The sequence below is a fragment of the Cupressus sempervirens genome, chromosome 1 (assembly GCF_028749045.1).
Source record: "Cupressus sempervirens isolate cs-2001-9-10 chromosome 1, ASM2874904v1, whole genome shotgun sequence".
NCBI lineage: Eukaryota > Viridiplantae > Streptophyta > Pinopsida > Cupressales > Cupressaceae > Cupressus > Cupressus sempervirens.
The window spans coordinates 23,163,367-23,177,502 of record NC_143118.1 but is presented as its reverse complement, the minus strand read 5'-3'; the positions used below and the strand labels follow the sequence as shown (position 1 = coordinate 23,177,502).

The following is a 14,136-nucleotide window of genomic DNA, read 5'->3' as shown; positions in this document are numbered from 1 at the left end:
ATTCAAAGCCTGCTGTAGAAGTTGTCCCTTATGATGGGAAATTGGATACAAATACTGTGCTAGATTGGATCTCTGATATGGAGAAGTTCTTTTGGTATGAAAACACTCCTGATAACAGAAAGGTGAAGATTGCAGTCACTAGGCTGAAAGGTCATGCATCATTATGGTGGGAGCACTTGCAAACTAATAGACAAAGGAGAGGAAAGGAGAAGATAAGAACTTGGCCAAAGATGGTGAACAAGGTAAAGAACAAATCCCTTTCTGCTGATTACCAAGTTAGCTTATTGAGAAAGATGCAAAATTTGAAACAAAGGGACATGACTGTGAAAGAATATACTGAGGAATTCTATAGATTGGACATCAGATCTAGACATGTGGATGATGATGTTGAGAAAATTGCAAGGTACATTAATGGATTGAGACTCTGTATCACATGAAAAGTTCTAGTAACACTATGAGGTGTTCAAGTCATTTCAGATTGACAGGTCTAGAAAATGTGTAACTGCTATTGAAAACATCCCCAAATCCATCATAAGCCTCCATGCATGATACAAGTATTATGGTGAATGGTCATATCCCCCCCATAATATTGATGTAGCCCCTCTATCATATGGTGCGATAGTGAACATTGTTCCAAATATGCAGATTTTTCCAAATTTGACTTTATGTTAGATATATTCTAGAAGTGCTTAATGATATTTGTCTCTTCTGAAGATGAACATGATTGTTACCATCCCTATTAACAAAACATTGTTCAACTGGATCACGTATTTCCTATCTCAGCTACCGCTGTGATGACCCCTTCCTTTTGGTAAGTTTTCTCTCAATTTGTTTAGGGTGATAATATAATTATCTTATTTTGACAATAGACGTTACACTCTTACACTCTTACTCATTGAATCAACATTCCCATTTCATACTTCCTTATCACTAAAATTATGCTATCAATTTCTTATACAACTGGAGACCATATTTTTGTTATGATGACATTTCCAAACCATTTTCTTCACAATAATCAATGTCCTCAAATATGATTGTTGTCTAGTTCGATCTTGGTTATTGACTTATCATAGATCGGGATGATACAATTGCAGTCTTTAATAGTGCCTTGTGTTAATTTGGATCAGTTTGGATTTTTCATTAAACTCCTCAACTAAGTAAGAAATGGACCGACTTCCTATGAGACCCCCATCATTGTTTGTTTATATGTGGCAAAAATACTGACCGTATGTTCTAAGTGATGAATCGATTCCCTTTTCTCCAATTCGGTGATTATATCAATAATAAGCATCACAAAATTCTTCTGTGTCTTCACCTTTCAGCAAATACCCAAAATAGTTGATTTAATATTATTCCTTGGGTCGATACTTATGCTTTGTTAGCATGTTATTTGTATATAATGAGCATTAGTAGTTTCTGACATATGCTGAATAGACACAAAGTCTGAATCTTCATTTGTACCATTGACTATGTATTCTTCCATGTGTATTCCCTGGTTGGATATTCATTGTCTGATTATATTCCAATCATATGGGATATTATTCGATTTATAAATTGTAATCCCTCTTTTTCCATCATAGTCATCTGCGACTAATGAATTTACCCTAGAGTTGAATTTCTGTCTGATAGCTGAAAGAGAAACTGAGATTTTTTATGATATATAATTGTGAGGTTCTATACTGGTCGCTGATTCTGACTGGACCTGACTTATGTGATTCCTTCCTTCTTGATTATTTCTATCAATCATTTTTATTAATTGATTGAGGTGTCATCCTAAGCTATAGAAAACTGGATAATATATATTGATGTCTGAATTGAGTCTAATCATTGATGCTTATAGTACCAACACTGCCAATAGAGAATATTGCTGGAGCATTCGAATGAATCTCTGAGATAACTTCTATTAATATTCATCTTCCTTTACAATTCAGCAATGGTAGGTTTTTGTGTGAAGAGAATTTTGTTCAATTCTAGTTTCTGCACTGTGTATTTAAAATATGGTTTGTAGAACAAGTCTTCAAATGATAGTAGACCTGATTCTCTTCCATAGTGTGGATGCTCAATAATAGGTATCAATGTAAGTCTTGTTTGATGAGTCAATCCTTATATTCCATTGACTCGAGTATACGTGGTAGTAGGTTAATTGTGATACCTTATCTTCTTTCATTCCCATAGCTGAGATGAAGTTTGTTTTGCCGGCAGATACCTTCCATTTTTGTTGTTTGATAATCCTCTATGCACTATACATATATAATCTTTATTATATCAACATTGTATCTTATGATTAAATCAATCCGACTGTAGCTATAATCTTAACAATATGCACTCAAATGCAAGGAAAGTTTTACATCAGAAGTTAAAAAGGCAGAAAAGCAAGCCCTTAATGTAACATATATTTGCAATATGCAATAGTGCAAGACAATCATCTTTTAATGAGTCGAATTAGATAACCTTAGCATTTAACTTCAGCAATATGAACTTCCCACTAAAAATATGCTCACTGGTGCTATTTAAATTTTAATTAGGCCTTTTCTCATCTGACATTGACTTCAGAACAGAAAAAGGTGATCTCATTTCTTACCAAAGGTATATCATGCACAACTTTAAGGCTTTTACTGCTGTTCTCAATAGCCCACAATTGCACAATTCCATCACCAGCCCCTGATGCAGCAAGATCACTCCCTCTACACACTGCAAGAGCTCCAACCCAGGACTCTACAGAAGAGCTACTTCCCATTTTATGTGTTACGTTACCATTTCCTGCATCCAAGCAAAAAATTCAACACAATGTTTTAAACACATAAACTAGAGAAGAAAAGAAAGAGAAACAAATGAACCAAAACAAAAGCGTGTTAAAAACATAGACATCTAAAAAGCAGTAACAAGGTCCAAACTTGCAGGTCGTGTAATGTCTCCATTTTGGATTTTTTTTACAATGCAATTGGTGTTGGCTTTGCAGGTTAGTGTCAGCCTGATCAGAGGAATAATTTACCAATGAGCTTAGATGGTTTAAAGGAGTCATTAGTACTTTCACATGTTATTTACGACTTCTGGTTGTTAATGTTTTCGAACCAGAATACAGGAATGTGATAACAAATGACACAATAACTTATCCTGAGAAAACCCTCCTACTCAGGGGTGGAAAATCCAGCCCCACAAAATATAGACCCTTTTATAGAAAGCTAAAACAAATACACAGGGCTCTTAAACTTCTGATTATCAATACCAAACAATCGATCAGTCAGTAGTATACGAAGTTCAATCACTTCAACTATGCAGATACAGAATATAAAAGTTCTTCAAATGAGATTAACTAACTCACTCAAATCTGGTTTATCACAGATCACATACATACAAATACAATATCATAAGATGCGCTTGATACAGAAGATTTACTCATATTTCAGACCAGTAAATATCTATGCAGCAAAATGATCAAACACCCAATACTCTCTCTCAACCCAATTTCTCTCCAACTGAACAGTATAATAAAGGCACCAATGATTTATCAATTAATTATATCTCTTTGAATAAATGACATTATTTCTCTTGCAACAAATTTGGCTAGTTACAGGGGTTGTCTTTACAGTCCACTCATCCTTGATTTTTAAAAAAATATCTACCATAGAGATTCCGGAATAGTATAGAGAGAGAGAGAGAGACTTCAAGTTTGAAGAGCTGCAGTTGTGACACTTATTTTGCCTAGCATAATTGCTAATTGCACCTTCCTATGCAAATTAATTCATTTTTTTCAATGTTGTCTTTTTTAACCTTTCTCAATAGATCAATTATTTTTGTTCAATGTTGGCATTTTAATCAAACAGTGGCATGACATTAAACCCAAATTTCCAATTATCATTTACAAATTGCTTACCAATATCATTGCCATCATTAACTTGTGATGATGTCATTTCTTCTGGCTTTTCCTCAGCGCCATGATTCTCTGAGAGATGTTGAATACCCGCATGCCCATGTGCACCTTTTGCAATAAAAACCGGTTTTTTCTGCATCATGCTCCAAAGTTCTATGCTTCCATCATCAGAACCTGATATAAACTCTTCATTGTTGACAAAACAACAACATTCTAAAGATGCTGCAGGTCCTCTAAACACTAACTGTGTCTCCTCAGGAATCTGCACACCAAAGTTAGTCATTGGGGAGAATCTATTAAATAATCAGTAAACCATAACCATCACACAAGCACTCTAAAGAAAAAAGGCCATAAATAGATTTCATCATAAAAGTTGAAGCCACTGAATGGATGGTGATGGGAATTTCTAGTTTATCTGCCTTGAACATCATTAGTAATAAATGATCCATCATTTTATATAATGTCAACAAATAAAATACTAAAACTATACAGGGAAGCTAGAAAAAAGGGGTAAAATATTGTGAAAGATAAAACGAACTTTTCACAACCACGGGAATGCTCCATAATATAGACACTAGATTGGGAGAATGATATGATGAGCTAAGCACCTACACCATAAGATCATTCAGATTTTCTAGACAAGAAGTTTCAAAGCAAATTACAGCAGATCTTGGTATTTGTTTCATGACACACAACACATACTGATAGCAAAAATTTCAGAATACTATCATCAAACACCTCAAAAGAAGTGACATTATTTTTTAATGTAAACTTGAGCTGCTATATAAAAAATTATATATGAAACAGGATATCTCTAAGTACCTAAATCCTTCCACCAATACATTAAAAGATACCTTCCATAAACGCAATGTGTGATCACGTCCAACAGAAAGAACTCATTCTTTTCGCAAGCAATCTACCATTAGGATTTCACTTTGATGACCGTAGAGAGTATCCATGTACAATCTGTCTTCTGCACTCCACAATTTGATTGTGCGATCAAATGATCCAGATATGAGTTGCTGTGTACCTTGCCGAAAAGCTAAACAAGACACAGCTCCCCTGTGACCTGGAAAGGCCTGCAGTAAATAGAGCAGATTAAAAATTGAATGATTGCTCTGCCCAGATTAATAATGGATAAGCACTAGAGGTTATGAAATTTGTACTTGAATATGTTCCCGTGTGCGGGTATCCCATAGATGAACAAAATGATCTAATCCTCCAGTAGCCATGTACCGGCCATCAGAACTGATAGCCATTGATAGAATATGTTTGCTGCGCTGCTTCCTATTTAAACTTTTTGTAGAGGCTTCCTTGCTAGGCCAGTCATATTTCTCACTTGCACCTGTTTAAACATCCCAATGAAAAATAGTACCATCTTTTGATGCTGAGAAACCCTTTGAATCATCTTCTCTTAGAGCTACAGCTGTTACAGACTGCTTGTGTCTTTTAACAACTCGCCACTTTACCTGATTGGAAGGCTTCACAACCCTGTTGAGAATTGACCTTTAGCATTCATTTATTATACGGAACCAAACTAACATACCACAACATATTGTCTTGAATTTCCATTTACTAAATGAATTCTTTTCAAAATTCTGAAGGGCTAATCAATAATTTCCTGTGGCACTTATTAGAGAAATTTGGAATTTGGAATAATTGTCCACTCAATTACTTACTACTTCAAACCATCATACGAGGCTATGCATTGAACTCTTTTACAAAACTCAGCACCAACCACACTATCAACATTTCTTTAGCAAAAAAAAAATATTACCAATAGGCTGGATAGCTATTCAAAATTCATGATATAAACATCAAAAAAAGAAACTAAAACAGCTATAAACATTCATGCGCATAGACTTGTTCCTTGAATGAAGTATGCACACATGTAACAGAATCAAACGACTAGGCAGTTCAGTTGAATACAATGCCTTTTCTGGAAGTAGAGAAAAGATAAATGCACCAGCAAGCTATCATAACATCTACGAAAAAATTATCTTTAAATTGTATTTTGTTAATATTTCATTGACAATCAAGTAAACAAGCAAGTATTTTTAGATTAACAATCTTCTGTTAATATTTCAGATTATCATAACTACTAATTTTAAGTGTTTGAACCATTCTCTGGTGAATGAAACTCAAAAAATTTAAAATAAAAGCCCTGGTCTAAATAAACACAAAGAATCACCTCAAGAAAAAAAGTTCTTATAATAAAAAATTTAAACACAAGAGGTTTGAATCTCCAGGCCATCAAGTTGCTCTTATTTGTCGCATCAACAATAATACACAACTAAACCAATATACAGTTGAGAACTCCAGACACCAATAAAAATAACTAAAAGATCATTGTAATTTGACGGCATACAGTCAACTGTGACTTATTTCTGGTGCAAAAGCTTAAGCTGTATATCCATGGCATCATTTAGAGTTGGATCCACACCCAAAAGAAAAACGTGCAGAACTTGTCCCAAAAAGATAATTTCTGCAATGTCCCTAAATTTAAGTTCCACTAAGGCCATAGCTAAAATAAAAAATGTATAGTACTGCAAAAATGCGAAGTACTATAACAAAAATTTAGGTACTATAAAATCATAACTTCAACTAGCAAAGTATAAACTTACTGATAACCAAAGCAGAGTATCTCATGGTTTAGAGCCCCATAAAAGCATAAATCGTTTGGGGAGTAAATCCACAAACCAGAGGAGTGGGATTTTTAAATCCGCAAACCAGAGGAGTGGAATTTTGGAAAAAATCGACAAAAATCAGATATAGACAAAAAAATGTGAAAAACTCAAGAAAAGCAGTCAAGAACTGCGCTTCTTTTTTAATTAAAGGACATTTCCATAGAATGGATGAAAAGGGACATACATAATGATTCAAAGCACTTGCACAACCTCCTGATATATTTTAAACTTGGAGTACTCAAAGTTTTAACCGTGATATTGTTTGTTTAGAATTCAATCAAGCTATGATTTGAACAACAAAATATGATGTGGCCTTTCTTATTTTTCAAAATCAGAATGAAGCTACGAAAATCTTCATATTCATTTAAGTAGAATTCATTTGTGATATTGCTATCAAGATTCGTCTGTGTAGTTTTTGAGTCAAACTCATTGACCCAAGTTTCACGAGTAGTAGTTTACAATATTCCATCTCACATAAGAATGAATGGAACACTATGCACTCATTACATCCAAGTGGTGCTCACAAACGTGAACCACTAGGACTTCCCAAAAGGTCACCCATCCCAGTACTACTCCAAGAATAAGTGCAATTAACCATGATTGTACCTTAAGAATCATTCTTTAGAAAGCCTCTTAAACTCATCAATTGATAAGTGGGAGATGTTTTCCACAGAAAATCTAATCGTTATATTTACTATCAGGATTCATCTATGTAGTTTTTTAGTCAAACTCATTGACCTAAGTTTCATTAGTGGTTCGCAAGAACCCATCTCTTATGAGATTGAATGGAACAATTAGCATTCATTGCATCTAAGTGATAAAGAGTGAAGCACCAAGACTTCCCAAGTCGTCACCCATCCTAATAGCGGTCTAGCTCAAGTGTGTTTAACAACGAAGTTTCCTCCAAAGTTAATCCCACTTGGCTTGCAACCCCATTTACATAACCTTCAATATGTGTTGTGCCTTATGAACCATTTATTGGAAAGCCCCTTATACAAATCAAATAATAAGTAGGCCATATTTTCCACAAGTAGTCAAACTATGATATCTCTATCAAAATTCATCAGTGTAATTTTTGAGTCAAACTCATTGATCCAAGTTTCTTGAGTAATGGTTCTCAAGAATCCATCTCTCATGAGAATGAATGGAACACTTAACACTCATTGAATCTAGGTGATGAGCAGAGGTGAAGCATCGGGACTTTCCAAAACATCACCCATCCTAGTACTATTCCAACTCAAAGTGCACTTAACCACAAAGTTGCCTCCAAGGTTAGGCCCACTTTGTTTGCAACCCCATTCACAAAACCTTCAGCAAGTGTTCTGCCCTATGAAACATTCATTATAAAGCCCCTTAAGCTCATCAAATGATAAGTTGGAGATATTTTCCATAAGTTAAATTTTGATATTGCTAATAATTTTTGAGTTAAACTCGTTGACCCATGTTTTGTGAGTAGTGGTTCACAACAGCCCATCCCTCATGAAAATGAATGGAGCACTAACCACTCGTTGCATCTAGGTGAAGCTCGTAGAGGTGAAGCATTAGGACTTCTCGAGAGGTCATTCATCCTAGTATTATAGCTTAGACATGCTTAACCATGGAGTTTCGTCCAAGGTTAAGGCTACTTTTCTTGAAACCCTGTTTGCAAAACCTTTAACAAGTATTGTGCCTTATGAAGCATTCATTAGGAAGCCCCTTAATCTCATCAATTGATAAGAAGGAAAATTCATTATTTAGAACTCTCTCAAGTTCCTTTCATTATATACACTCAACAAACAATTGTATACAAAGTTGGCATGACATACACATATGTGAAGTGATACATACACGTGTATATAACAAAATAATTCTATATATGTTGAACATAAAGACTGAGCTGCGTGAATTATAAATTTAATTTAAGTTATAAATATTGAGCAATTTCATAAATCATAAGAACTTATATGTCATAATTGACAAGCCTAAAGTGATTTATATAATTATCGACGGGTTCTTTGTTTTCTCTAAAATAGATAGTGAAAAACAATGTTACCCTGCTCTTATAGATATATTGCAACAAATAAGGAAGCTTTGTTATGATCTTCTTTTGCTTCATATTGCAACAATTTAAATATTTGAAATTCACATAAACAAAATCAATGTTAGAAAAGAAATATTATCAATCAAGTTATACAATATATTCAATGCAGAGAGGAAAATTTTCTTTGTAATTGCCTATCTCTCATGCCACTTCCCAAATCTACAATACTTCGCGACTACGCAAAACTTTCAACCCCACTTTCCCAATTGCATCTTGAACGCCACGCATCAATTTCGTAGAGAAACACGTCATATTTTTGCAAGTTTTTCCCATCACAATTGCTATTAGAGTTTTCGCTAGTTTCCCGTAATTATTTTGCTTATCAAATTGTCACTTTTTGCCAATTAATCATCTAATAAATTGCAAAAAAAGTTGAAAGTCGTTGACCAAAAATCCTTGATTTTTGGGAGAATGAATCACTGCACATGCCAACTAATGATTAATCACACATAATCGTGATTTTTTGTCATTTTTTGCTTCTATGCTATTAATATTTATTAATAGACAATAACAATTAATATTTTGAAACTACTTTGTAATATTAATTATAAACTATAAGAGTTTGTTTCTTCTTGTAAACGGGCAATCTATAATAGTCATAGTTACACCGCCTTCGGGGACGGGGGGACGGCAGAATTGGGGGGCAAGTTCCTAGGACGGGCTTACAGAGGGGCCTCAATTTGGGGACAACGGGGAGACGGTGGCAGGGGACGGGGCGTTGTATATACTATACATACGATACTTAAAATGCTAGTTATGAAAAGATGTATTGCAATAGAAGATATAAAGATGTAAAAGTGTCAATACTTGAACATTGCATTGAGTTGGAACATCGAACATTGAACATAAATAGTCAAATCAGCACATAGTAAACATTGGACATCCCCCCATCCTCAGTGAAGGTGGCAGAAATTGACGGTGTCGCTTGGGATAGGGGGACAAAGTCCCCAAGTACCTGGTGCATCCCCTTCTTCGAGATGTGGGGCAAAAGGGGAGGGACGTGTCTCCATGTTACTATGATAATAGTGCATAATAATTATAGTTTCATAGCCCAAGTCCCTGGTGCATCCCCGTCTCTTCATAGCCTTTGCTCATTATAAATTAGAGGTTGCTGGCATTTGGAACACAAATACCAATCTGGCAGCGCTTAGTACATTTGCAGCGATCCTTCGCGAAAACCAACAAATAATGCTCCTCAACCAAAAGCCAACTACTCTACAATTATTGGTGTTGTCTATTATGATAATGGTCAAGATAAAGATGTAATCAACACATGCACCATCTTCATCTCCCCCTTAAAATCCACTATTATTAGATGCATTTTCCTTTTACAAGTCACTTCAATGACTTTGATTGATCAACAACTAAAGGTTTCCATTATTCCATCCATGATATGGATACCTCTACCTCATCCCACAAATTACTTATGGGATTCAATGGATCCCTTACGAGGTTCGTCTTTTGCAATTAGTTGTCAAATACCTCAAAACCTAGGCACTTGTACCCTTTTCAATCTTCATTAATTTATCTGAGCATTTTTTGCCAACATGGTGAGAAGAAAATGTTGAAAGTCAATCCCTTTGCATAGATACATCTATGAATGTGATAATTGGCAATCTCTTGAAACTCTTGTAAAATATCATTTCCAGCTATTTGATTTGGTCTCGTGTAAGAACCATGGATTGTTCTTTAAGTGTGGCCAAAAGTGGGCAATTCCTCTACCAAAAGTTCAAGATCAGATGGAGCAAGGGGGCTCATTTCTTGAGGCCCTCTCCACAACCCAAAACACATGTTACATCACCAAATGTAAAGAACTAGCCTATAGAGATTACTATAACAGTGTGTCGTGGTCCCCAAGAAATTGAAGATGAGGATATTCCTTCCAAATGTCCATTTAGCTCTTCTAGAACCCATATGACTACCATTTCCCCACGTATATAAATCACCAAAAAGTGTTATACAGCACAGCTGAGATATTCCCCACATGCTAAAAGCTCACCACTGGTATTAATGAGAGCCTCAACATGTTTTGGATGTGAAACATTGACATCTACAGCATGGCCAAGTCTACCTCCACAAGCAATGCTCCTATACATCAAGCACTACAGCTGACTTCTATCACAGACTTCTGTAACTATTTATCTACCCCCTTTTACCTCATTTCACAGTTCTTGTATGATTTCTGCATGTTTTCCTCTATAGAATCATATGCGACTATATTTGAGGATTGTTTTAGGTTTGAAAGTTGCCTTTTAATGAATACAGTTTTGATTTGAACTATGAAAACTCTTCATGCCTATGACTATATAATTGCATGCTTGTATGTATTACTCATCTTGACAGATTCAAAGGAACAAAAAGTTTCCATATTTCTGAAGGAATTTAGGCAACTACTACAACCAACCATATGATACAACTTTACGTTTGCAATATATCATGCCCATGCTAGAGATCATGTTCTTAATAAATAAACCTAGGATATACAATAAAATATAATGGCAATTCATTATAATAGGCCACCGCCAACCATATCTACAAGAATTAAACAGAAGAAATTTATTTTAAAAGGGAAAGTAGAGTTAGAAGAAATTATAAAGCAATTTAATTTTTAATAGGGTTGACTAGAATATTTTTTATCATTAAATAGCGGCTAGGGGCAGCGCCCTTGTAGTAATATCTAAAAAATCACATCATTGGGCAAGAGACTGTATTCAAAATGTCCTGATTATTACTTCTATCTGTAATTCATCTACCCCTCAACCGAACATCTTCTATAAATCCTACTAAACAACAACCCATCCAGGCATTTCCTTGGCAGCACAAACCTTGACTAGGCATCCAGGGCCACACTTAGAATGAATGGCCAAATCCTCTTTCACAAGTAGCTCCACACTAGAGGAGGCAACACTGATATCTTTGACCTGAACACTCTCCTCATCCCTAGCAAGACCTTCCAAAACGAATTACTTCTGCAACCAACCAGGCCACACTCCTTTAGTAGGTCCATCAATTTCTTCAGAAAAGTATTGCATCTTGCCACCATCCACCGCTACACAATTCTAGAACCATCCACCCAGCAAAGGGGATATCTCTTCACTTCCTTCCCTCATTGACATATCACATAGTAGACTTTTAGCAAAGCGATCATCTTCTTTTCATCAATGTTCTCCTGCATATGGTCTAATTCATCAAGGAAATTTTCTTGAAAAGCTTCGTACACAATGCAACCATATCCTTCGCTTCACCAACATTGTTCAAGACTGCAACAAACATTGTCGTAATATCCATATTCACACAACAACAATGCTCAGATGAGAGAAAATCCCCGCCCAAAAGCCTATGTACTGCACAGACAACCAGCCCATGGCTGTAGATCAGAAGCTTTTCTGCCATTTCTCTAATTAAAAAGCAGTGCCCCATTATGGAAAGGTGTGAGTCCCCCAACTCTGGAAGCTACAAGGGTGAGCAAAATGCATTTGTAGATGGGAGCATTCAAGACATTTTTGGAATGGAAATCGAATAAGCAGATCAGCAATTTGGATTATATATGAGGACCTATTAAGGAGTGAAAGACAAGTCAATATTAAGGAAGAGAACTGCAATCAGCAATGACACAGCAGAAAACTCAGATGAGTTTTCTTTTCAGAATTATTGAGTTGAATGATAATTAAATTTCATCATTTTTTAATATTTAAGATACAATACAGTTTTCAACCTAAATAGGAACTATTGTTCTAGGGCAAAAATAGGAAATGTCCCTAAAGAGAAAACTACACAATATTGCCCATGTAAACTGACACTAGTTCTGTTGCTCCTTGCAATGTCTATCTTGCTTCTTTAAAACGCTGTCGTGCTCAATTTCTACCTTTAGGACTGTCTCTTAACCAAAACAAAAATCAAGTGATTTCATGAACTCCATTGCTCGATGTTCTTATCAAGAAAAAGTTTTCTCGCACGTGATACCTTCAAAATCATCCTCCCAATTATTACCTTAGCCAAAAAGAGAATTTTATCAATCCGATAAATAAATTTAAATGAAGAAGGGAAATACCTCGAAGCAAGAAGATGCTGTACACGGCTGCTCTCTTCGAGCTGCTCCTGCTGAAGAATCTCGGCAACAAGCGAATCCCGTTTACCCCTCCGCCCTTCTTCATCTTCATCTTCTTCGTTTTCCTCATCCCGATCTTTTGTTATTTCCCTAATTTTGTCCAGATAAGCTTTGGCCAACTTAAGTCGCTTATCATCAGCAGTCTCTGTATCTTCCAAGGCGACGTCTTCATCTTCTTCCTCCCCATTTCTGTCAACAAAATCGTCGTTGTCTTCTTCGCTGCTGTGAATCTCCTCCCCTTTCCCTCTTTTTTGTTTAAAGGTTTTATCGTTGAAAAATGGGTCATTGCCAATTGCAGGAGTTTTTCTTTTTCTGTTACTTCCTCCTCCTTGTCCTCCTCTTCCTCCTCCTCTGGATACATTGCTCTTATGGCGCTGCTGGTTTTTCTTCATATTAAACATTGTCGAAAATCTTGATCCTTTCAGCTCTAACAATGGCGGCACCTTCCTTCAGAAACTCTGTGACTGCCACTGCATTTTTTCATCGGCTTAAACCTCTGAAAATAAATTTTAGGTTTTGGGGGACTGAATCTTGCCTATGCGACCGAAAAGAATTAAATTGGATGGAAGGAATATTTTTTTAAAAAAATTATTTAACATATACTTTTACAAATCTACATAACTATATAAATTTTACAAATTTACATAACTATATAAATATTGGTAGACATATTACAATACTTTTCCGATTAATTTGAAGTTGTTTTCATTTAATTTTTGATAACTAGTTTTAAAAATAGTTTCACATATAAATAAGAAATCTATTGGTTGTAAGTTGAGTATGATCTTCAAGTAGGCCTTCCTTGTGTGTAGAAGGTCATTTTCTATTAATAGCATTTATTTCCTTATCCAACTTTTTTTTCTATAGGGTCTTTATTTCCCAATGGCCAACCATAATCAAAGTGTTCAATGTCTCCAAAAATCGTTGGTGGTCGAACATGCGTCTTTCAAGGAAGCATTACAAGAAACCCTCTCAATCCTAGATGGAGCACGCTTCTACAAGTAGTGATCAACCACATCCACATCTACCAAGGACTTCAATGGGTGTAAGGAACTACCTACCAACGCTTAAACCTAACCAACAAATGGTCATGGCTATTGATGTAGAAAAATCTAAATTAAAGAGCTCTATTGTATTTCTAGCAACCCAGGAACTAACTAATCTGCCTTCTCAAACTTTTTAAAATGAGTGGCTTCATAAAGTGTGGGGAAAAATATTAGTTTTTCACTTTTCATGCTTTCGTATGTTACAGCAAGGATTGTTTTGGGGTTTTCAATAAACAATAATAGCGAAAAGAAAAGTATTAAGACAGTTTTGGAGGATAGGTGCCTATAACTTTTGGGTCATCTCATGGTCTCCATAACCTATACAAGAGGAGATTTTTGCCCTA

The 14,136-nt window shown here is 35.5% G+C and overlaps 1 pseudogene; it reads right to left on the bottom strand.

The window, feature by feature from the left end:
- LOC149575978 (U3 snoRNP-associated protein-like EMB2271) overlaps positions 1–13,147 on the bottom strand; it is a 45,407-nt pseudogene extending 32,260 nt beyond the window's left edge.
- Positions 13,148–14,136: the final 989 nt, after the last annotated feature.